The sequence below is a fragment of the Macaca thibetana genome, chromosome 15, assembly GCF_024542745.1.
Source record: "Macaca thibetana thibetana isolate TM-01 chromosome 15, ASM2454274v1, whole genome shotgun sequence".
Lineage (NCBI taxonomy): Eukaryota > Metazoa > Chordata > Mammalia > Primates > Cercopithecidae > Macaca > Macaca thibetana.
Window position 1 is genome coordinate 65,661,264 of NC_065592.1, and position 24,465 is coordinate 65,685,728.

The 24,465-nt window shown below is 39.6% G+C and overlaps 1 protein-coding gene across 1 annotated transcript in view; it reads left to right on the forward strand.

Moving 5' to 3' along the window:
• Positions 1-1,246: 1,246 nt before the first annotated feature.
• FREM1 (FRAS1 related extracellular matrix 1) overlaps positions 1,247-24,465 on the forward strand; it is a 171,935-nt gene continuing 148,716 nt past the window's right edge. The window contains 2 exon segments of the mRNA XM_050759578.1: positions 1,247-2,780; positions 3,010-3,065. The gene's annotated coding sequence lies outside the window, so the exon portion shown is untranslated.

Here is a 24,465-nt window from a genome sequence, read left to right on the forward strand (position 1 = left end):
CTTTAATAAAAGGAGAATATTAAGATTTTTTTCTTAATGATTTGTATAGGTTTCTGAAGGTTTCTTTAAATTTTAAACATAAAGCTTTTGTAATTTATTTTCATTGTGAGTACCTTCTACCAATTTCTGTTTTTTTTTAAAACTTTAATTTTTTGCTCTATGGGAAATTTTAATTGTAAGTTTTTCTTTAAAGCCTTTACTTACTGTATCATACTTAAGAAAATTTCCCTTGATATTAATATATTCCCTGATTTTTTTGTTCCAAAAGTTAAAGGCTTTGTTATTAAATTAAGATAGTCAAATCAACTGCAATTTGTTTTGATGTACAGTATGAGGTAAAGATCTAATGTTTTTTGGTATATGATATGAAGTAAAGATCTAATGCTATGTTTTCTATGTGGATAACCAATTGTCCTGTCAACATGTTATTGATTGTCTATTATTTTTTCACTGACTTCTATTCTGACCTTCGTCATACACCAGGTTGCTATATGTGAGTGACCTGCTTCCAGCTTTTCTAGACTGTTTCTTTGCCTTTCTTCTATCACTGTGAAAATTCCAGTTTCTTAATTATTAAAACTTTATATTATAAAATATTAATATTTAACAGGGAACTTCATCCTTAAATGTATCTTCTTCAATTTGTCATGGCCATTCTTGGTTTTTACTCTTTTAGATAAATTTTAGTATCAGCTTGTCATTTTTTATATATATATGAAATATATAAATACATATAATCTATATATTTAATACTATATAATATACATATATAACATATGTACATAATGTGTATATGTGTACACACACACACACACACACACACATATATATATAAAATGCCTTATTGGCATTCCAACTGACACTGCATTGAAATTTTAATTTGGGGAGAAATGACATTTTTGCATTATTAAGTCTTCTCATCCAGTTAGATATATCTTCCCATTTATTTAGATTTTTTAATGCCCTTTATTAATTTTTTATTTTCTTCATGAAATTTTACCTACATTTAATTAATTTAAATGAATTATCAGGCTCATTAAAGTTTTGTTGCTATTATAAAAACTGTCTTTTAAAAAGTATTTTCAGTAATTAGTTGTTACTGGTATATATGAATGCCATTGATTTTTGTATATTGACCTTATGTCCAAAAAACTTGCTGAACTCTTTGAATAGTTCAAACAGTAAATTCTTTTGTATATTTGTACAGAGACACTTATCTTTGCAAATAATGAAAGGTTTAATTTTTCTTTTTAAATTTTTATGCCTCAATTTTTATCTTGACTTATTGTGTTGGTTAGGATCTCCTGTCTGATGTTGAATTGTGGAGATTGTAGTCAGATGTCTTTAATTGGATTTAGAAACTTCCCTTCTAGTCCTAGTTGGCTAATATTTTTCAGTTTTTGGTTTTTTAATGAGTGAGTATTGAATTTTACTGAATGTCTCTTTTCTGCACTTATTAAGATGGTCATGTCTTTTTTCCTTCTTTAATATATTAAACTGCTAGATGTTCTGATTTTGAACCATCCTTGCAATCCTGAAAAAAAAATTCTTCACTGTTGGTCATATTGTCTTTTAAAAAGCAGAGCTGAATTTGATTTGTAAATAAGTTATTTAGGATTTATGTTAAAAGTCAAATTGACCTGTAGCCCTCTCATGTCAAGCAGAGCACGATGCTTTTCTGTCCTGCTCGGGGTGGTTTTATCTCCTGATATCCTCTAATCACAATGTCAGCTCCCAAGTCTGAGGTCCTACAAACCCTCTCATTGGGCTGTGTAATTGCTCTTTTCTGGTACACAGAGGTGTTTGTATTGCTTTTCTTTATTTGTTTTCATGTTTATCTGTTTCAAGTGTGGTATGTATAACACCTTTCTATTCCTGGACTCATCCTCTTCTCTTGCCATAGTATTGCTTCCCATGGCCATCCAGTTTTAGAGACTCAGTGGAAAACTATCTTTACAGTGTAATAGATAACACCTCTTGTCCTGCTGCCATGATCAAAATTTAATAGGCACATTCCTATTTTTTTATATAAATTTTTGGTGAAGGTATTGGCTGTACTTTTCAGATAACGCTACATTCTGTAGCAATTCAACAAAAATCATTCATGTTTACAATCCAAAATGGTATGCCAATCTCCAACACACATTTGATATTTTTCATTATCACTCCAACTAAGGCTAGAAGTAAAATGATTTCTTTAAAAATGGATTTTGTGCCAGCACTAAGTTCAGCAGCACATGCTTTTAGGGGAAGAATTCTTTGTCGTTTCTTTGACTAGTTCTTTTTAAATGCCCTAGCTTGGCATTTCAACCTTTTCAAAGAGTATTTTATTGATTGAAGTTGATAATTGTATTATTTCCAGGCCCTTATTCATTTGTGGCAGATAGAAAGAATGACGTTTGTATAAACAGGTACTTCAGATTTCAGGACATTTTTGCTAATCTAACTCTAACCGCCTATTTTAGAATATGTTCAGCACAGTTAGGCCAAGCTTCATGTATATAATTAACTTTGCAAAGTTTATGTTTCCTGTAGACTTTTTGAGATATGTTGCAATCTAAGCTTGTTATTTTTTGCTTAGCATGCTGAAGTTGTTTTTCCCATAGAAGTGATATAAAAACATTTATCTCTCTTTCTAGACTAATCCATAAACCTTATTTAGCCCAGATGTTAGAAGAAGCATGTCGATGCAACCACTTATACATAGTATACAATTCCTTTGTCAAATGGATTCCGAGTCTCAACTAACAGCTTCTAAAACCATCTTCATTTCTTTGCAGGTGAGATATTCACAACATGAGCAATTTTAAAAATCAGTTTGAAAATAAAATTGTCTGTTTTGCTGTGTTTCTTAACTGTCATTATTAAGGCTTTATTTCTTGCCTTTTCAAGATTAATATATGACTCACACATTGTCACTATATTTATTTAATAATAACTGTGTTTAGTAAATATCTGTTTACTTATAAAGAGTTTAGTGATTCTTAACTTTCCCCTACTTATTCTCAGAGCAAACGAAATGAATCAAGAGATTCTTGAAGATTTGAAATCTCTGATGACTTTGAGTAAGTGTATAAGCACCATTCATTGCTAAAGTAACCACAAAGCATGTTTTTAAAATAAATAATTTTTTTCTCCCTTCTTTTGCATTCTTTCTTCTTTACATTTTTCTCTTTTCTTTCTTCCTCCCTCATGTAATTTTCTTTATCATTTTACTCTCTCTTTTCCTTTTTCCTGTCTCTTTTCCTTATGGCTTCCAAAGAAAGGCATATGGTGTTGTGACCTTGTTAGGGGAAACCACTATCTAGGTTGAATTGGATTCACAGTGTTCTATATTTTTGGCAAAGGTTTAGGATAGCCAGACATGTCTTAATATAAACAGTTCCCCCAAAGTGAGTTAATACTTCAAATTCTCTCTTTATGGTTAATTTAAAAGTTAGGCCAGATGGTAGGCCATTATCTTTTTTTTTTCCTGGTGGGAATAAAATACAGGGAAGCATTTTATTAAACAGTTGTTAAGGATCAAGACTTTCACAGACCACTGAATACTGACAAGTTAACTATGTGAATCTCTGTTGAGAGGACAGTTCTTGGCCTGTGATATATCTGAATTATTGGGATCATGAACTATATGCAAATGGATCAGATTAATGGGATCTTTATGAATTTTCAAAAAGAGTCAGACACACAAAAAGCCTTACAAACGGAAGAAGTAAGGTGGTATTTAAAAACAGCACCTTAGGATCTAGTTCCATCCCATCTTTTCTCTTAAATGCCATGACAAAAGTTAAAGGGGTCCTGTCCCTTCTGAATGCTGGGCTTCTCATCTAAATTTCGATAAAAACCTTGCAAGATGGGAATTTGGAAGAGTCTGTGTGAGTATGTAAATGGGTGGGTGTGGACACATGCGGCCTGCATGTGTGTGCCCCCGTGTGTGTGTGTGGAGCATGCGTGAGAATGCGTGCACATGTGTGGGGTGGGTCACTGTGTGTGCATGCATGTGAATGCATTTGCCTGTGTATGTGTCTGTGTGTGGTGACTGTGTGTCTATCGTGTGTGTATGTGTGCTTGTGTGTGTACCTCTGTGAGTGGTTGTGTCTGTATGTGACTGTGTGCATGCCCATTTGTGAATGTGTGTGTGCCTGTGTCTGAGTGTGTGTGCGCCTGTGTGCTGCAGGAGGGAGAGGCTGCTGCGGCTCGGCGAGTGGCAGAGCAGTTAGTACAAAACTAGTAGTGAGAAAGGAAGCTGGGAAGAGGCTGGGAAGAGGCAACCGACCTCATTAACAAAAGCTCAGTTTTGTCCCTGCGGACCCAACCAGCAGAAGGCACGGGCGGGCGAGCGGTGGCTGTCCGCCAGGGAGGTCGGGCTCCTTGTAAACAGTTGAAGGCATCTTTATCATGCCCTTCTCAGGGGGAGTCCTGAGGCTTGGCACTTGGGAAGTTTGCAAAGCTGCAGCAGCTACCTTGGAGAAGACCAGCAAAGAGAGCAGAGTATGTATGTGAACTTCAGTTCTGTATTTTTAGTGAGGTGGGTTAATGGATTTTTAGTAAAAAGAAATCTCAAACACAGCTGACCTGAAAGACTGGAATTTTAGCTCTCTTCCTTCCCGGGGTTCTTTTTCCTCCCCCTTCCTCTCAAAGCCCTTTAAACCAGATTGCTGGGTCAGTGACTCTTATCCTGCCCGCCAGTTTCAAGGGTTTCTAGCTTTTTTGGCTTGGAAAGGAAAACTACTACCTGTAAGTATCTGTTTTATGTGTTTTTTTTTCATCGTGACTGTGAATGTTCTGTTAGTAGAATGCCCCAGAGATTGTTTATGTGATATCATTAATGCCAAGTAACAATGCAAGGCGTCTGCAAGAGTAGGCTTGCAAAAGTTTAATTCTCCTGTTAACTCAGAAGGTGGCAACTTGCAGTATTAGCAAACCAAATGCCAAAAACGGGATTCTTTTTATTACGTGACACAAATTTCTAACTCTCTTCTCAGTCCATCCGCTCTGGCACTTGCCAATGAAATAAGCATTTTTTAACTGTGTAATTTTTTCCTCTGAAATTAGAATGTTTCTTCTCAGCTAAATGAAATGTCAAAGGGAAAAGACACAAAAATGAACGAAACAGATAATATCCTCACGGTACAAACAGAGAAATTTGGATGAGATAATTTCGGATACCTTTGCTTTAGTTTAGTTATATTTGGAGACATATTTTCAAAAACATGATTTCTATTTCATTTTGGGGAAGAGAGATAGTGCTGGGGAGGCAAAGAAATGGCATTGTTCTGAAGTTTTGGACTGATTTTTAGGCTCTCTCAGCTCAGTACTGAGATTTGGTCCAGAGACTTTGGTGCTTTCGTAAAGAGTTTCTTTTCATTTTATTTTGAAATCCAGGAAACAATTTCTGGCTTACGGAAATAGTTCATTGTTTTTAAGGTATTTAATTTTAATTTTTGATTTTTTTTTTGTTATTACTATTGTACCCAGTCTTGTTGCTTGGTGTGCATTACAAAGCTTAAAAAGACCATTTCTGGGAGCCAGTTGGTGTTTATAGCCTGGGAATCTTGCTGGAGAGATTAACCTCTGTGGGGCTGCTTCACAGACCAGAGCTAGTGATTCAAATGCTCTTCAGGTTTCTGCTCTGGAAAACTGACACCCGCTGTTCCTGACTCTAGGTAAAGCTTGAAGAGCTGTGCCTCAGCCCCCTGCTTACACTTGATAAAGGTGCCTTCAGGCCGGGCGTGGTGGCTCAAGCCTGTAATCCCAGCACTTTGGGAGGCCGAGACGGGTGGATCACGAGGTCAGGAGATCGAGACCATCCTGGCTAACACGGTGAAACCCCGTCTCTACTAAAAAATACAAAAAACTAGCCAGGTGAGGTGGCGGGTGCTTGTAGTCCCAGCTACTCGGGAGGCTGAGGCAGGAGAATGACGTGAACCTGGGAGGCGGAGCTTGCAGTGAGCTGAGATCCGGCCACTGCACTCCAGCCTGGGCGGCAGAGCGAGACTCCGTCTCAAAAAAAAAAAAAAAAAAAAAAAAAGAAAAAGATAAAGGTGCCTTCAGCGCAGCTCTAGGAAACTTTGCTATTTCTCTCCATCAGGCATTCTGAAAACCTACTATGTGTAAGAACCCCCATTTGCGTGGTGAAAGGCAGGTTCTCAGTCCCCAGGCCCAAAGGATTTTAAACCTGGAGTGGTGCCAGGAATCTTCCCAGGTGATTCTGAAGCAGGTGGGTCACACTTGGGTAAACACTGCTCTACATTGTCCTTGACATGAAATTTTTGTCATGTACTTGGTTAATATTAAACCTTATATCTAAATAAGAAACCTGAGTTTGAGCTATTGTTGAGCCTAACTTAATGTACAACATGGTTTTGCATGCTTGGCTGACAAACCAGGGCTTTTAAATCAGTTTTCCACCAACCTCATCTTTTTTTTTTTTCTTGCTCCCCTTCTCATCTCTGCCTTTTCATTCCCACGAGGAAAAAAAGGAGTTGGGCGAAGGGACCGGACTAGCATGTTCCCTGCTTTCACATGTTGGGCTGTATGACCTGATCTGCCCCCGCATGGCTAAGCAATGTTTGTTTTGGAAACTTTAAACCCAGGACTGTTCTTAATTCTTTCCCAGCCTCCTGGGGCTGCTGGGCTGCTGGAGTTGGGCTAGGCTGAGTTGGGGGAAACTGAGCTGGATTTCATGGAATGGTTCAGGAGCCTCGTTCCTAGAAAATGATTTTTGGATTGGAGCATCCCACAGGGATGAGAAGAAACAGAAAGTGATTCTTCTATGGTGCTAAAATATACGAAAGTCAGAGCTCAGCTTCCATCCCCATCCTTGCATTTTCTAGCATTTAATATTGATATTAAAAAGAAAACTGGACATGGCCATCAGACCCCCTTCCTTTCTTCTCTTTCCTCATTCCAACTATTTAGCTGCACCTGCTACATGCCAGGCTCAGTGCTAATTTCTAAGGATTTCAAAATGCCCACTGGGAATGGCATGCACAGGGTGCTTGTCTTCATAGTGTTTCAAATCTTAGCTGTTACTAACCAGCCTTGGAAGAGCCATCTAATCCCTCAAAGCTTCGCTTCCTCATCAGTAAAATGAATTGAATTAAATGAGTTTCAGTGTCTTCCTAGCTCTGATATTCTGACATTCATAGATACGACTCAGTCTTCTAGACACAGATACGGGATATGAGAGCTTTTCAGCATTTACTTTGAGAATAGGCCTAATTTGGCTAATTGCTTTTCTTCAAAAATTTTCAGATATATTTCTTTCTCTCACGAAGAACCATGACCGCAGGCATATTGAGTTAGACAAATGTGACCTTTTCAGGGCATGTAGCCGTTCCTTACAATGGGATCCTGTAACTCCCTGGAAAGGCTGTTTCCCTGGGCCAGGTTACATACGAGGGCAGCCTCTTATCTTGTCTGAATCTGATGTCGCTACTCCTTTGGAGAGCTGGGTGGTCTGAAGAGGGCTTGACAGCTTCCACACATGCACAGCTTGCAACCTGACCCTTTCATTCAAGTGATTCAACAGCTTTTGTGCTACCAGGTGAGAGCCTTCAACAGACATCTTTGAGGGGCTGAGCGAAACAAAAAACAAAAGAAAACCCACTCCCTAATGAAATACTGTCTGTACTATATTTTGTCTGTAATGCAGCTTCTCTCACTGCAGTGACTGGGGTGCCATTTCAAAGGGCTCTAAAACTTGGCCATCAAGATAAGAAATTATAGCTATGATTTATGTGCTTTTCTGACAACATCGCCTCTAGCTGTCTGAAGATAATATGTTTGAGTGGAAAACTATTGACTGGAGGACAGGGATCTTGCTAAGTAAGAATATTTCTAAACAAATGTTCGTTGCCTCTCATGGGTAAGTTTTTACAGAAGTCAAAAATAGTTTTTGTTTTCTCCCTTAAACCTGCCTATTTATGGAAGTGATGATATGTGGGGAAAATGTGTATTAAAAAGTGATGCCCAAAATGCTCTTTTTGTGCATCATCCAAAGGCTGCTAAGATTGCATGTCACTTTTCACTCTCAAGTTTATCCTTGAAACTTTCTTATCTGGCTCCCTAGCAACAGAGGACAGATAAACGCTCCAGGAACGACTGAGCCTCAAGTCCTTTATTGGGTGTTCTGCTTCCCTGGAACTCTTCCCTGCTTTCTCTCAAACATTATCAGCTGCTTAGTACTTACAGATGCTCCGTGCACTCTTCTCTTAAAATAAGTAAGCCACAACTTTGTCTCATTAGCTCACACCCACTGCCATGGTACCTTCATTCTAAGGCCTACAATTCTTGTTAGCACAAAAATGATTTATTTGGTAAATGACAAACTCAAACCACAGTGAAGTTAGGAAAATTGCAGAAAGGATAGATACCACAGCTGAATATTCATCCAAATATTTAAAATTTGTTAGGCGTTTCCTATCAAATCTCTTTCATAGTACAGATTTTTTTTTTTTTTTATAAAAGTGATCTTACCCCTTAGAAAGACAACAGAGCAACAACACAACAGCAATACTTTAATTCTGTTTTACCTGAAAGTCCCTCTTTATTATCACATGGTAGGATGGTTCCATTTTACCCAATAAGCATTGTTATTGTTTTAAAACCAGAAGGTGATATTGATGCAAGAGCCCAAATGTTAAATCGGAGAGGTGCAGTAGGAAAAAATAATGGCCTTTGAAAGAATTTCACCTGGGTTCTAATCCTAGGCTACAATGTTCTTTGGGTCTGTAATGTTGGCCAAGTTACTCAGCCGGTTTCCTCAGGGGTAAAATGAGGGCATTGGTATTTACCTCGCTGGATGTTTGTTTATGGAGCATGATGTTCAAGTGTTTAATAAATATTTCTTCTTTGGGAGACGGCTAATACAGGTGTAATGGCTGAAAATAAAACAAACATGGCAAGCGACTTAATTTATAGGTGAAAAGAAAAGAGAAACAGGAAATAAAGTTACACTCCAGATCCCAATGTCTGGGCAGAACAGATCTCAACCCACCACTCCCCTGGCCTTTAACTCTGATCAGCAGCCTAGTTCTCACTTGATCCTTTTTTTTCCTTTTGAGACAGAGTGTTGCTCTACGCCCATGCGGCAGTGCAGTGACATGATCTCAGCTCACTGCAACCTCTTCCTCTCTGGTTCAAGCCATTCTCCTGCCTCAGCCTCTCTAGTGGCTGGGACTATAGGTGCCTGCCACCACCATGCCTGGCTAATTTTTTTGTATTTTTAGTAGAGACAGGGTTTTGCCATGTTGGCCAGGCTGCTCTTGAACCCCTGACCTCAGGTGATGTGCCCCCCTTGGCCTCCCAAAGTGCTAGGGTTACAGGCGTGAGCCACCGCCCCTGACCCTCACTTGATTTTTATAGACCGAAAGCCTGAAAGAGATCCGTGAGCTCACAGACTATGAAATTGTTTGGTATGGAGAAATCAAGGGCAATGTGAAAATCATTCTGTCTTCATTTTTTACTGACCCTCCTTATGTAGATGTTTTAGATAAATGCATAAGGAGATGCATCATTTTGTTTTTCTCAACATTTTGCTCCATTGTAGCAAGGGGCCCCTCAGGGGTAATGTTTATTTGAGAATTTGAAACTCTGGGCTTGCGCTATAGTGAGCCTGTGAACCATCACCAAAGGAAGGACATATTCATTCAGACATGTGGAGGAGCATGTACTCTCTCTCTCTCTCTCTCACCATTTTAAAAAATAGGTTTGATATTTGCATTTAGTCAGTCACTCAACTGATATTTATTGAGCTTCTCTGTGAAGGATTCAATGATCACCACTAGAGAAACTTGGGTGAACAGAACAGTCATAGTTATTATCTTCAAGGAGTTTGTAGACCAGGAGAAACAGCAGACCTTTTTTTTTTTTTTTTTAATGGCTGCAAATAATGACAAAAGGCTTATAGATATGCAACATATGGCAAAGTGTATTTCAGGATTCTATGTGAACAGATAAAACTGGTTTGGGAGGTTGAGGCCTGAAGGATGGATAGAATTTAGCCAGGTAAATGGGGTGGTTGATGGCAGTGGGGAAGGGCATTCATTGCAGGTGGAATAGTATGGACAAAACCTGCAAAGGCTTGGAAGCTGGGGTTGGCAATATGGTGAGTTTAAGGATGGGAAGAAGTCCAGTTTTACTAGCATATCAATGGCAAGGAGGAGAGTCATGCAAGAAGAGGTTGGAGAGGTGTGCAGGGGACAATCGGGCACAGTTAAAAGTGATCCCAGAAAGTACCTAATCCACAATCCTCTGAAACAAAGAACGCTGTTCTGTGTCTATACCTCGGCTTTTGCCATTATTGGACAACACTGAGGGAAAGTCCTTTCTGAAAGTTAAGTTGAGGCTTTCACACATTCTTCCTGGTTCCGTACCCTGGAACCATCAAGTCACTCCCCTTCAAACATCTGAAGACAGACTATTGTAAAAAATAAAGTGCTGCCAAAGCAGATCTCCTCTTTTCCATACTATGCACTTGGTTTTGGGAAATGTAGAGTTACACAATTTTGCTTATTGGAAGCTAACTTACTGGCTCAGTGCATCATTCCAGGCTCTGATTATCAAAGCTGTGGGTCTTGATTGTGTCCTCAGTGATAACAGTTAACCCTCTTGGATTTGTGCTTTCTGTGAATGGGATAAAGTTTGTCTTCAATATCTTTGTTTAAAGATTTAGAAAAATGTTTAACCAGAGAGAACCAAAAACGAGCTATAAGGCACAACTCTAAATTTTTCTAATGAGAAAATGATGTCCCTAACCTCTCTCTTTTGTTTCCTTTTAAGGAGGAAACTAGTTACTAGTCTCTATAACCCAGAATCACAGAAATGTCTAAGTTTTAATAGAAAGAACTCAAACATATCAGTGTGTGTTGGTGTTCTTGTTTTTTATGAGAATGCTTAAGGCACAATAATTGCTGATTTCATTTATTTATACAAAAGTTGAACTCATATTACATGCAGCAGACAGTGTTGTCCTTCTGTCTTCAAAACACATAGGCAAATAGGTACGCTACCGGGTAGGATGTGATAACTGCCCTGTGATGGGTTTAAATAAAATATGATTCGGGGCCGGGCGCAGTGGCTCACGCCTGTAATCCCAGCACTTTGGTAGGCCAAGGTGGGCAGATCACGAGTTCAGGAGATCAAGACCATCCTGGCTAACATGGTAAAACCCCGTCTCTACTAAAAATACAAATAATTGGCCGGGCATGGTGGTGGGTGCCTGTAGTCTTAGCTACTCGGGAGGCTGAGCCAAGAGAATGGCGTGAACCCGGGAGGCAGAGCTTGCAGTGAGCCGAGATCGCAGCGCTGCACTCCAGCCTGGGCCACAGAGCCAGACTCCATCTCAAATACATAACTAAATAAATAAATAAAATATGATTCTTCTGCAATTGGAGGAAGGAAATCTTTCCAGATGAAATGATGAGGGAATCCTGGATGAGGCATTTCTTGAGGGGTTAATAAATGGGAAGGATCTTAATAAGGATGGAAGCAAAGGCATTCCAAGCAATATAAAATAGCCCCTTTTAACGTGAATCCATTGTCATTTAATGTACTGTGATATAAAGACCCACTGTTCCCAGCAGTCAAGCCATCAACCATCCGTTTCAAATTACAGATGCAATTGCCTTTTGCTTTCCTTATCAGTCATTCTTCATACTTTTCTTTCCTTTTAATATTTTCTTCATCTTAAGAATATCAGGCTCCTGCTGACTACGTGTCATGGCTCAGTAACTTTGGTCTCGTCAATGACTGTGGCCTCTGCTACCTACTTTCACACATTAGATCTAAATGAGACCACACAGCATTTTATAAAAATAACTTTACTTAAATTTTGAAAAATAGTCTATGTCTCAAGTCCTTAGAAATTTTGAAACAGTAAAAAAAGCTGCTGCTGGAGGTGCTGATTGGGGATTAAAAGGTCACTCGAGGGTGATTTATCAGTGAGAGAAGAATAGGAGTTAAATGGCCATTTGATTACATTAAATAGTACCCAAAGAGTTTAACACTGCATTTTGTATCCTATTCATAATCCTGTTTACCGTGTAACTCTGTTAAGACTTCCTCCTGGTGTCAGTAAGCTGATCTTCCAAATTCTTAAGACATTACTACGGTAAAAGGAAATGAAATAAAATATGTAGCCACATAAACCCACATTTAAAAATCAGTTTGTAATATACTCTGGACTTAGAGTTTGGCAGCAGGATGGGATGACAAAATTCCTCAGACAGGACTAAAGGACTAGCTTTGCACTTTTACAAAATCTTTCAAAAACCCCAGATGGAACCAGTTTTGTCTTTCTCATTTGTCCGTAAAGCCTCTGTGGTGCTGATTTGACTGTTCAAGCCAGGAGGTGGCAGTGCCCCAGGTGTACATTTAGCACTCAAGATACTATGTGGCCTCACAATCCATCACTCATGGATTGTTGCTGAATTGCTTTACTGGAAACTATTGGTCTTCATTTACCCCCAGTAGAGACATTTCCTGATCTGTGGCTTTGTAAGTTCCTTTTGTGCCAGTCCCTCGATAGCGCACAGAAATCCTAGGATATGGGATTCACTGATAGGAAAACTCTGGGGTCCTTGCGTGTCCCTTCCCCCACTTTAGTTTTTTTCCATGTGAAGAATGGCAAATGATATCAACCATGTGAGCTAATGGAGATACGGTCAGAGATCATATAGTGTTTCACAGCATGCTTGAACATTCACAGCAATGCTCAGAGGCACCTAGTCTGAACTGTTAGCTCTGTGGCCACAGAGATCCGACATTAAGACTTTAAGAGCTAAGACTTGTCCAGGAGTGAAGGAAGTTGAAATTCCATGTTAATTAACAACAGCCAAGTGTGGTGGCTCATGCCTGTAATCCCAGCAGTTTGAGAGGCCAAGGCAGGCAGATAGTTTGAGCCCAGGAGTTTGAGACCAGCCTGAGAAACATAGTGAGATCTGATCTCTAAAAAAAAAAAAAAAAACCAGGCATGGCGACAGGTGCCTGTAGTCCCAGCTATTCAGGAGACTGAGGTGGGAGGATCACTTGAGACCCAGTGGTCAAGGCTGCAGTGATCTGTGATCAAGCCACTACATTCCAGCCTGGGCTGCAGAGTGAAACCCCATCTCTTAAAAAAATACATAAAAACTATCTTCACAATCCCATGAAGTCAATATTATGAATCCCCACTGTAAGATGATGAATTCAAGGCTGAGAAATTTTAAACAAATTTAATTATATTGTAGATTGAGCTTCTTCTGCAGACACTTAAAGTGTTCAGAAAGTGAGTTGACTTAAAGTGTTTATCTTTAGTTCAGATGATTAAATCGGTCTTCCTACAATGATACATGTGAACTAAAGGTGACCTGTGTTATGCATTATTGTCATACTGTCTCTTTATATAAAAAATCCATTTTAGTTTTTAAAAAGGAGTCAATTCCTTTTTCTCTTCAAAAAATTGATTTTTATTTTTTTGTTATTGAGTGGAAAAAGCCAGATTGTTTATCCCATGGAGAAAGCTGGAGACAGTAATGTGGGCTGAAATGAACAAGATTGAGGTCCATGAACATGTCGAAGAGTGTTATATGGAGTATGGGATGAGGGCCATTGTTTCACTGAAAAATTAACAGAAGTAATTGACACATTAGGAACACAGAGGGGAATTACGCTTATAGAATGATGTGAGAGACTTTTAATTTACAGATCAGAAGGTTTAAATTTTTCTTGTTTACAGCAGATGATTAAGCAGATAGCCTCAAATCTCCTTCTAATCTGCTCAATAATGATTTAGTATTTTATGATTTAGAGAGATCTATTACATACTGCCTAAACATAAATATCCACTTCTACCTTGTCTTAAAACATCATTCTATAAAGAAGCATGAAAAATATTAGCCTTATGAATAATAAAATTTATTGTTATAATATATAGACTTATCTTTGTCTTTAAAGATTCACAGCAAGGAACAGAGTTAAAATGCAACAGAAATTAGTGGTAGCACAAAATTTTAGTAGTTAAACTTTATGTTAATTTCTTTCATTTTAGGCTTTGCTTCCTTTCTGACAATTTTGCTAATTTAGCAAAGATTTTTCTCAACATAGGAAAAAAACTAAAGTCAGGGAAGGGATATACAAGGACCCCAGAGTCCTCCTACCAAAGAATCCCATTGCCTGTGGTTTCCATGCACTCTAAGGGAACTGGCACCAAAGCAACTTACAAAGCCACAGATCAGGAAATGTCTCTGTGCCACTGACTTGTATACTTACATCTCACACATGGGACTGGCTTTCCAGGAATGGCCATCCCAGCTATGCTGCCAATGAAACGTTTGCTCATGATGCCTCCTTTGGAGCTTCCTGCCTTTCTTTGCCTTGTGTCAGACTCTCTATCTAGGACCATCCTATCTTCCTCTCCTCTTCCCAGCTCTCCCCCAACCAACCACCTCCACACTGGGTCTTGCTTTTGGGCTCTTCCTAGTGCTGTTCTTGGAGGTGGCATCCCCAGCCCTAGTCCCACTGATGCGCTCCATCCTGACTAAGAGACTTACTGAGTCTGATGGTTGTTTTAGACACGCCAAAGATCCTAACTTCAGTCTTCGGACACCAAAGCTCCTTTTACCTCTTCTCATACTTAGAGGAGAATAAAATAAAATACAGTTATTAATACAGTTAATATTTGCAGCAGTGGTTCTCTATCCTGGTTGCTCATTAGAATCACCTGGAGTACTTTTAAATTCAGATGCCTGGGCCCCACTCAGACAAATGAAATCAGAAACTCTGGGAGTGGTGACTAGGTGATAGTAATATGAAGCTAAAGAGGGGGCCTGCTAGTGTAGGAGTGGCAGTAGAGACAACTCCTTCATCTTGGTGTGTTTCCCATTCTCATTAATAGCGCAGACCCGGTAATCCCTCATAAGAATGGTTTGCTTCTTTCTAGGACAGAGGGGTAGGTCTGAAGCCATGAGCATGAAGTTTATTTGCAGCCAGTACTTTTCCCCAGGCCATGGGAATCAGCCCCCACATTGCACAACTCCAGGAACACCGTTCACTTTGTGGTCTGTGTAAACAGCGTAAATGGTGCCCTGGAATTTGGTGTGCTGAACTGAGCAAAAACAAGTAAAGGAGTCTCATCACCTTTGGCCAACACCATGAAGGACAGATCAGTTAGTATGTTTTCCCACAGAAATATCTTCCACCATGATGAGCTTCTGCCGTGCTCAGGGACATCACAGTTTGAACTGTATTTGTCAGCCTATCTGGACATTGCACCTACAGTAAATGTGTTTCTACCTCTAGACAAAATTCTTGCAAACCAATATTTTGAATATAGCCTATTTGTGTCTTGGAGACTCTAAGAAGGTGTTTTAGGCAAGACTGCTTGTGTGTTCCATACTGGTTTCACTTTTGAAATATTTCTCTGACTTACTGGTGTTTGCAATTCTTATGCCATGTAATTTTCTACATTGCTGTATCCTCCTGCATGTATTTTTTCAGCAAATGAGACATCTAATCAGACATTCAGATACTTTATTTGCAGCCTGTGATGTTTATGGAGGTTTTGTTTTTGAACCAGTATTTGAAGCACTTTTAATCCCACTGCCTGAGAACACCGTCCCACCGGCATTCTCCACAGCCCACTCCCAAATTCTGCCAGAGTGAGCAGGTCAAGTTTCACTTTTCTTAATGCCATTAAGCTCAATGAGCAACACTGCATCAGGGACTCTAGCATGTGTGGCAGAATGGACACTGGCACACTGGCATGGGTGTGCAGCCACACGTGGTGTCTCACTGTGAGGACATGGCCTGTGAGACACCAGGGTGGTCCTTGAGTAACTGGGGGTCAGGAGATCCCCAGAAGAGACAGTCCCCAAAAGCCGGAAAGTGTGATGAAGAAAAACTCTCTGTGATTTGCCTTGTTCCTTTTTTGTTACTGATGGCCCTCCACTACTCTAGAGAAAATTCTCTAGCTGTGTGTGGGTGTCACAGGAGAGTCAATTCAGCCTGAACCATGAGGCATGTCAAAAGATGGCTCAACTCATAACTTTTTTTTTTTTTTTTTTTTTTTTTTTTTTTTTTTTTGAGACGGAGTCTCGCTCTGTCGCCCAGGCTGGAGTGCAGTGACCAGATCTCAGCTCACTGCAAGCTCCGCCTCCCGGGTTCCCGCCATTCTCCTGCCTCAGCCTCCCGAGTAGCTGGGACCACAGGCGCTGCCACCTCGCCCGGCTAATTTTTTGTGTTTTTAGTAGAGACGGGGTTTCGCCGTGTTAGCCAGGATGGTCTCGATCTCCTGACCTTGTGATCCGCCCGTCTCAGCCTCCCAAAGTGCTGGGATTACAGGCTTGAGCCACCGCGCCCGGCTCAACTCATAACTTTTTATAAATTAGTAGACTTTAATTTTTGAGATGTTTTAGGTTTATAGAAAAACTGAGCAGAAAGTTCAGAGTTCCTGTATACCTTCTCACTTCCCAACCCCTACTTTCCACTATTATTAATGTCTTGCATTAATGTGGTGCATTCGTTACAATGGATGAGCAACTATTATTATCTAAAGCCTATATTTTACAATAGGGTTCACTTTTTGTGTTGCACATTCTATGTTTTGTTTTTGTTTTGTTTTGAGACGGAATCTCACTCTGTCACCCAGGCTGGAATGCAGTGGTGTGATCTTGGCCCACTGCAACCTCTGCTTCTTGGGTTCAAGTGATTCTCCTGCCTCAGCCTCCTGAGTAGTTGGGATTACAGGTGCCCACCACCATACCTGGCTTATTTTTGTATTTTTAGTAGTGACAAGATTTCGCCATGTTGGCCAGGCTGGTCTCTAACTCTTGACCTTAAATGATCTGCCCACCTCAGCCTCCCAAAATGCTGGAATTACAGGTGTGAGCCACCACACCCAGCTGCATTCTTTGGGTTCTGACAAATGTTTAATGATATATATCCACTATCACAGTGGTAGCTTTTAAAATAAATTTTAGAAAAAGTTTTCTTCAATAGGTCTGGAATAGAAAGGGGCAGGAAGGAAACTAACTTTGGCTGAGCCTTGCTCTATGTGTGTGCTGGCAACTTTGCTTTACATTGACAGATAGTATCACATTTAACTAGTGTAACAATCCTGAAAGGTGTCAATTATTGTCTTCATTTTGTAGATGAGGAAACAGAGCCCAGGGAAGAATAGGAACCTTGCTCAAAGAAATTATGGAACCAAGATAGGTGCACAGGTCTGGTAGAGCTGATTAATAGGCTGGCCTCTGATTATCTTTCTTTTCCTCTCCAAACCTGCATCAAAGAATTAAACTCTCTTATCCTCCTTTTTTAGTGCTAGTGAATCATAAAATTATTTAGAAAGTTATTTGTAAAAAAGAAAAATTGTAACAAATGAAGTGTGCGTAAGTCATAGCTGAAGACCTCAAAATTGTGCTAAGATCCTCAACAGGGAAGAGCACTAAGACTCTTATTAGACTCCTTGGCCATGCTTCATGGCTCATGCCTATAATCCCAGCACTTTGGGAGGCTAAAGCAGGAAGATCACTTAAGGCCAGAAGTTCAAGACCAGCCTCGGCAACATACTGAGACCTTGTTTCTACAAAAAAAATTTTTTTTAATTAGTCAGGCATGGTGGCGAGTGCCTGTAGTCCTAGCTACTCAGGAGGCTAAGGTGGGAGGATTGCTTGTGCCCAGGAGTTTGAGGTGGCAGTGAGACATGATCAAGCAACTGTACTCCAGCCTGGGCAAAAGAGCAAGACTCCGTCTCTTAAAAAAAATAAAAAAATTCTCATTAGAGTTAGATTAAGCCTCTTTGTTGGTTTTAAGTGTTGTGCCTTTTTTTTTTTTTCTTTACTACATCTCAGTATATGATACTATGCTTTACATTCCTCACTTTGCATTAATGGGTAAAGCAACAACCAATTGTCTAACCCTTGACAAATCACTTAGCCTCTTTGGGCCCCCGTTTCCTCATCTTGATCACCCTATGGTAGAGCAAGGAACATGGTTTCAGGCACCTGGGCTCTCCAAGCTGTCTGCTGAGATTGGAATACCACGTATTCTAGTTATGAGAATTTACCTTAGACAAATTATTTATCTATTTCCTTAGCTGTAATATAGGAATAATAATAGAATTGAGTTCATACATTGTAGTGAAGGTTAAATGAGTTACAGCAGTGCCATGTACAAAGTAAGTGCATAATACATGCTTATTATTGTTATTATATGTAAAATTTGGATAAGCTCCTCCTAACTCTAGAATTGTATGATTTTTCATATACTGTAACTTAGGCTCCAATAACATTGCACTTTTTGTCATTTACCATAAAATTTCTTAGATCATCAAAAGCAGATCTTTACGTCAGACCTCTTTACAAAAATATTCATGGTGGTTGATCCCTTTTCTACTACAGACATCTGTGAGTTTGAGTTTTATCATGAGCAAGGAATGCAAGTGAGATGATCAGGGTTACATCACAGCTTGAGGAGCAATGCTGAATAGTTTTCTGAATGTCTGAGCACCCTTTTCACAATGAAGTGTTTCACCCTGAATAGTGGAAGTTTCTTTAAGAGTATACTGGTGAGTTTGATAAAATCATTAGAGCATTTTGCTCCTATGCTATCACAGCAAATACCATTTTATTTTTGTTGTTGTTGTTGTTTTAAGCCAAAGCCAGTTTATTAAGAAAGTAAAGGAATAAAAGAATGGCTACTCCATAGACAGAGTAACACTGAGAGCTGCTGGTTGCCCATTTTTATGGTTATTTCTTAGTTATATGCTAAACAAGGGGTGGATTATTCATACCTCTTTTTTTTTTTTTTTTTGAGATGGAGTCTTGCTCTGTCGCCCAGGCTGGAGTGCAGTGGCGTGATCTCAGCTAACTGCAACCTCTGCCTCCCCAGTTCAAGCAATTTTCCTGCCTCAGCCTCCTGAGTGGCTGGGATTACAGGTGCACACCACCGCTCCCTGCTAATATTTGTATTTTTAGTAGAGATGGGGTTTCACCATGTTGGTCAGGCTGGTCTCGAACTCCTGACCTTGTGATCTGCCCACCTGGGCCTCCCAAAGTGTTGGGATTATAGGTGTGAGCCACAGGGCCCGGCCCATGCTTCCCCTTTTTAGACCATATAGGGTAACTTCCTGACATTGCCATGGCATTTGTAAACAGTCATGGTGCTGGTAGGAGTGGGAGGGTAGCAGTGAGGACGATCAGAGGTCACACTTATCGCCATCTTGGTGTTGGTGAGTTTTGGCCAGCTTCTTTACAGCAAACTGTTTCATCAGCAAGGTCTTTATGACCTGTATCTTGTGCTGACCTCCTCTCTCATCCTATGACTAAGAATGCCTAACCGTCTGGGAATGCAACCCAGTAGGTTTCAGACTAATTTTACCCAGCTCCTGTTCAAGATGAAGTTGCTCTGGTTCAAATGCCTCTGACATTTCCCCCCTCCCTTTTATAAGAGAACCCTTAATCTTAAGAGTTGTAGAGGGATGAAGATCTGTATTTTGTAACTTCTTCAGGCTGAATAGGGGTGATGATATTCCTGCCTAACTATGAGGATCTCTTGTATTTGGGATAGAGAGGAGCTCAATCAGAAAGCATCAGTATGTCAAGGGCCACTCATAACTCTGGACTTCCAACAAAAGGTGATATCTAGAAGGTTAATAAATGTTTAAGAAAATGTTGAGTAGGCTTATTCTGCATTCCTACACAAAGAGTACAACAGCAATATATTCCACAACAGTAAGGCAAAATAAGTAAAATTATCTCAAGTAAACTAAATTAGAAGATTTTTTCATGAGCTGGGCAACTGTTGGAACCAAGCTGATATGGGGTTGTTAGCTGATTCTAAAATGTGCCCAGAATTAGAATATTGATCCAGATATTTACATTACCCATCCCTCTTGTTTCTTCCGAGCAGCAGGCAGAAATCACTGGTTTGTCCACAGGAATAAGGAGTCAGTCTAAATTGCAGAAAAATACTCAAAAAACAACTGATGAGACTAGAATCTAATCAGGTGTACCATAGTTTTTGAAAAATAGTTTCTCTCTCCATTTTCACTAAAGATAAATCATGGTAAGACCGATTTGCTTTATTATACTTGGCCTGATTATTTGTATGAAGTGCAGCAAGAATAATTATTTTTCACATAGGCTTTTTAAATTGGCTTTCATGGAACTCTGTTCCATAAGGAATCTCAAATAAGACTTTTTTAAAGCTGAGACCGGCCATGGGTTTGTACCCTCAAATACCTGTGAGTTGGGTAAATTCCTCTCCTCCTGAGGTCCCAAGATAACTTGGAGCTCCTGGGCCTGTCAGAAAGTGACATTCTTTATTTACCACCAGGTCAGGAACCCTGTACAGAAACTGTGTAGACAAGGTATGAGGCCATTTTTCCCAAAGGACTTTTATTGGCTTTACCAGTCAAGTTTAATTCCTCAAAGGAAAGCACACCATTCCAGTCAAGGACTTGGTAAAATAACCAATTTTTCCAACTGTATCCTGTTACAAAAGGAAACAGATTCTTATTGAACTTATGCAAATAACTATATTGCCATAAGTTAAGAATACTCAAAACTAGTTTCCAAATTCTGGCGAAATCAGGTAGAGAGAAAAAAACATGCTCCAAATTTTGTTCATAGGAGTATACTTTACTCAATTGTTAAAAGCTGTAGATAGCTCAAAAGAAAAGTTTTCTTGACTCTAAAAAACAAAACAAAGTATCAGCACCGTTTTAAGCAAAAAGTAAAAAAATCACTTCAGTCTTCTGTTAATTCAGTCCATGCAGTTAACTCCTGTCCTGCTTGATATTTGTGAACATTTTGGCTTTCCATGAGAGTCCTGAAAGCTGCTTTCCTCTATTCTAATGTGACAGTTGCCAAAGTTATTAGAAACCTGCATTTAAGAACACCTGTCAAAGTGCTATAGCTGATTATAAGAGGATTAAAACAAGCAACAACTGTCAGTGGATGATAAAACGCCTTAGGGCAGCCACTATTAAAGCCACAGTTGGCAAGGAAATTTTGTTTACTTCTGTGGCATACAACAATTTTACATAACCATTATAGCTATTAATAACATATGCTAAGTCATATTAGAATTATAGGAATTTTTCCATTATTTTGGAACACATACCAGTAACGTATTTATATAAATACAGCCCAAAGAAAGCCAACACTGTTTTATATTTGACAATGCTTTCTGTTTTTATACCAAATAAGCCAAATGTCACTGTTGTATTAATGTGCTATTAATGTTAAATCCAATTCTTAATAAAACCTTATAGACAAATGTATTTAATCTTAATCAGTTTGAACCATAAGAGTCTCATAAATTTTTATAACCCTTTAAAATATTTGTGAAAGAGCAGATCAGTGCTCTAGGAAAAACCTGTTGTGCTTTTATTTCAATGTTCAATTTATAGAAAAACTGAATAATACCCCTTTAGCTTTAGCCAATATGTTCACACCCAGAATCTCTTTTATAATTAATTTTTTACAAACCTTCCACAACTTATTTAAACCTTCAGCTTTATCCTATCTAACTTAAAATAACCCTTTAACTTTTTAATCTAGGCAAGAAAATCCACATTTCCATGACTTTTTATAGTCTTTTACCAACAACACATTTTACTTTCTTTACACGCCTTACATGTCAAACTGTTTTTATTTCCCAAAGGTTAGTTAAGTCACACAAACTAAAAGGCATTACACTTTTTACTTTTCTAAAAAAATATTTGATTTAAGCTCTTATTATTTTTAAGCCAATTAACAAAGGCTCTTTTATATTACACACACAACACATATAAATACACAGAAGACAAAGAACTCATTTCCTGATCCAGGATTGAACCCTGAACCCAGGTCACCAATGTGAAAAGAGAAAGCGGGGCCACATGGTTACAAGATCAAGCTCCCAAGGATGTAATTGACTAGTTTTGCTGGGCTGTGTCTTAGACAGCAGGCTTATGGGGTCCTAGGCCCGCATTCTATCCTAAGGTATCCCTCTTTCTGACAGAAAGATATGGAAAGACAAATTCATAGCACAAAGTACAACAGATTCACTACAGTTTAAGACTAGCCCTCATGAATTCTTTTTTTCCATTAATCAAAACTTTATGGAGGAGATAAACAGTAATTTTTACCATTCATTCAACCAGTGTGCACAGAGAGAGAGAGAGAGAGACCAGAAGTCTGACTGGTAAGAAATTCTTAACCTTTTCCTGGCATGCCAGGCTTCTGGGTTTCCTTTCTCTGAGTGGCCCTAGTAACCCGGCTGGCTGCACCACAGCCCTGGGGGCCAAGCCACAATATGAAGGAAGGCCAGAGTAAAATATGTGTGACAAAGCACAGACATTAGCCCCTCTGCTTAGCACCTAGTATCAAACTGACAAAGCTCAAACGTGCCCCCAGATGGGCCCTGTCATTGTTAATCCAACCTCTGACCAGGAATTTCAACTTGTGGTCTCTGGGCAAGATGGTTACCCTGAGTAATAGTAAAGATAGGAAAGGGAAAGGAGAGAGGGAAAAGCATTGCCTGTGGCAGAGTGGGGAAGGTGAAGAGCCCAGGGAGGCCAGAGAAAGACCCACCCATTGCAGTGACCCTGAAAAGTTCAGGGGGCAGCTTGTCAGTAGAGGAGGGATCTTTCATGGCGGTTCCATCTGCTCTCAAGTTTCCCCTTTAGTGGGAAACTTGTTCCCATGTCTCATGATCCTGTATGTGCCTGATTCTGTCACCCATAGCCATCAGCAAAGAGTGCAAGGCAGATTAACCCAAAGAAAATAACATCCTATAGTGCCAAACCTGTTCTTAGCTGAGAGGGACTTTACTGGGAGGGGCCTCTGATCCCCTAAATCTTAGGAAAGACTCTAACCTTCGTAAGTTGGGTCTCAAACCCAAGTTCGGTCAAGCGTCCTTGCCTTTTATTAAGAGGGTCCTTTTAACCCACTTTATCTTAGCAGAGACTCTGACTCTCCCTAGTTGGGCTTCTAACCCAATCCCATCATTTGCTCAGGTAAATGCACCCCACCTACCCAAAGTCAGCCAATTTATGCGTGCAAAAGATTTTCCTTTGGGTTGGAAGTCTTTTCAGCATCATCCCTTTGGGGTTTGCAGAATAATGTTACTGGATCCCACCACTAACCCAGAGTTAGCCTTTGGATCGGGAGTTTTTTCAGTATTGTCCCTTCCATAGTGGCCAAAAAGATGTTACAGGAAAGGGGTCCCAATCCAGACCCCGAGAGAGTTCTTAGGTCTCGCACAAGAAAGAATTCAGGGTGAGTCCATAGAGTAAAGTGAAAGCAAGTTTATTAAGAAAGTAAAGGAATAAAAGAATGGCTACTCCATAGACGGAGCAGGCAGCAAATACCATTTTGTATTGTAAAATACCTGATTATAAATCTCCCTCCCACAAGACCTCAATCTCTTAAAGATAGAGTTACCTCTTATTGAACTTTTTCTTGCACAGTGCCTCCACTTTTTCTCACAAAAACTCTTTGCTTCTGACATAACATCTACTTGTTGATTCCTTGACTATGCCACATTCTTTCTCTCCATCTTCAAACATGCCCTTCTCCTATGCACCTTTCTCAGTACTAGTTTTTCTTTCAAATTTAACTCTTTCCCCTTCTGGGAAGCATACCCTAGGCCCAGTTTGAGTCAAATGCTACCCTCCTATTTAGTCCTATACCATAAAATGTATCTCACTATTGCTGCACTTACCACCCTTGCTGTTTTGTTTTCTTTTTCTGAGGCAGGATCTTGCTGTGTTGCTCAGACTGGCCTTGAACTCCCGGGTTCATGCAATCCTCCACCTCAGCCTCCCTAGTTGCTAGGACTACAGACATGTTCCCTGGTGCTTGGCATTACTGCCTGTTTTGAATCATTAGTTTATGTTTGTCTTTCTGAATTATACTATAAACTCTATAAGGGCAAGGAATTTTTTTTTTTTTTTGGCATTTTTGTCTTCACAATCCCAGCACTTAACATAGCACTTGTCCCTAAGTGAGTACTCAGCAATCGTTTGTACAATGAATGAACACATGATATGTCATACTCAAAGAGCCAAGATACATTCTGAAAATTGAATTGGTCTCAAAGATGAATTCCTGGACATGATCTAATATTAATTTAAACAGAATCTCACTTTTACATAGTTTGGTGGTGTTCCATTGTAAATTAAGAAATGAAGAATTCGCTCAAGAAGAGGAAAATTCATTTCAGTTGGCGTGACACTGGTGGGGAAGGCGCTAGGTGTGAGTTTTGGTACATGCCCACGGTAGGTCCCTGATGAAGAATGGGGCACGCCATGGTGAATGTGAGTGAGTGTTTTTCACTCTGCTTAAGTTACACAATTAAAGCAACCTGTTGTGAAAGTTTATATGATAACAACCCTCTGGCTGAAAGCAACATGATTTTAAATTATGGCCACTTCCTAACTAATCTTCACGGAAATGCTTTTGATGGTTTAAGAGGCTTTGATAGTCATTAAAA